Below are 684 nucleotides of genomic sequence, written 5' to 3' on the forward strand. Positions count from 1 at the left end.
CTGTATGTATGTATTTTCACTGGATTCTCTGCCGGGCAGAGGGGGCCATCCCTCGGGCAAGCACAGGTGGCCATCCCTCGGCCGGGCACAGGTGGCCATCCCTCGGCCGGGCACAGGGCCATCCCCGCCCCTGAGCCGCTCAGCGCCCCGAGGCACCTGAGCGCAGCCTCCTGGGACTCCCGACCTGAGGCGCCAAGGCTCGCTCGCTGCCCATCGAGGGTGACGTGCCGAGGGAAGGGTGTGCCGGAGGTGACGTTCCGAGGGAGGTGCTGCGAGGAATGTGACGTGCCGAGGGAAGTGACGTGCGAGGAGGGACGTGCCGAGGAAGGTGACGTCCGAGGAGGTGACTGCCGAAAGGTGACTCCGAGGGAAGTGACGTGCCGAGGGAAGGGTGACGTGCCGAGGGAAGGGTCCCGGCAGCGAGTCGAGATTGCAGAGCGCCGTGCACTGAAGCTGCGGCTCTTTGGGAAATCCTGCGAGGGAAAGATCGGCACGACCTGTCAGAGGAACAAACGGGACGCCATATGGACCCGTTTGTGATCAAGCGAACTGATCCTCGATTATCGTCTCCGTGCTCTCTGGCTCGCATCCGTCCCTCGGAACGCCGAGGGACGCCCTCTTCTCTCCCTCCCCCCCTTCCTCGCATCCGTCCCTCGGAACGGCGCTCCGTTCTTGTTTCCCTCT

The 684-nt window shown here is 64.9% G+C and overlaps 1 long non-coding RNA gene across 1 annotated transcript in view; it reads left to right on the plus strand.

Moving 5' to 3' along the window:
• The window catches only part of LOC119592332, a 22,869-nt gene that overhangs the window by 1,835 nt on the left and 20,350 nt on the right, over positions 1 to 684 (plus strand). The window lies entirely within an intron of this gene.

Source organism: Penaeus monodon, chromosome 30 (genome assembly GCF_015228065.2).
Source record: "Penaeus monodon isolate SGIC_2016 chromosome 30, NSTDA_Pmon_1, whole genome shotgun sequence".
NCBI classification, from domain to species: Eukaryota; Metazoa; Arthropoda; class Malacostraca; order Decapoda; family Penaeidae; genus Penaeus; species Penaeus monodon.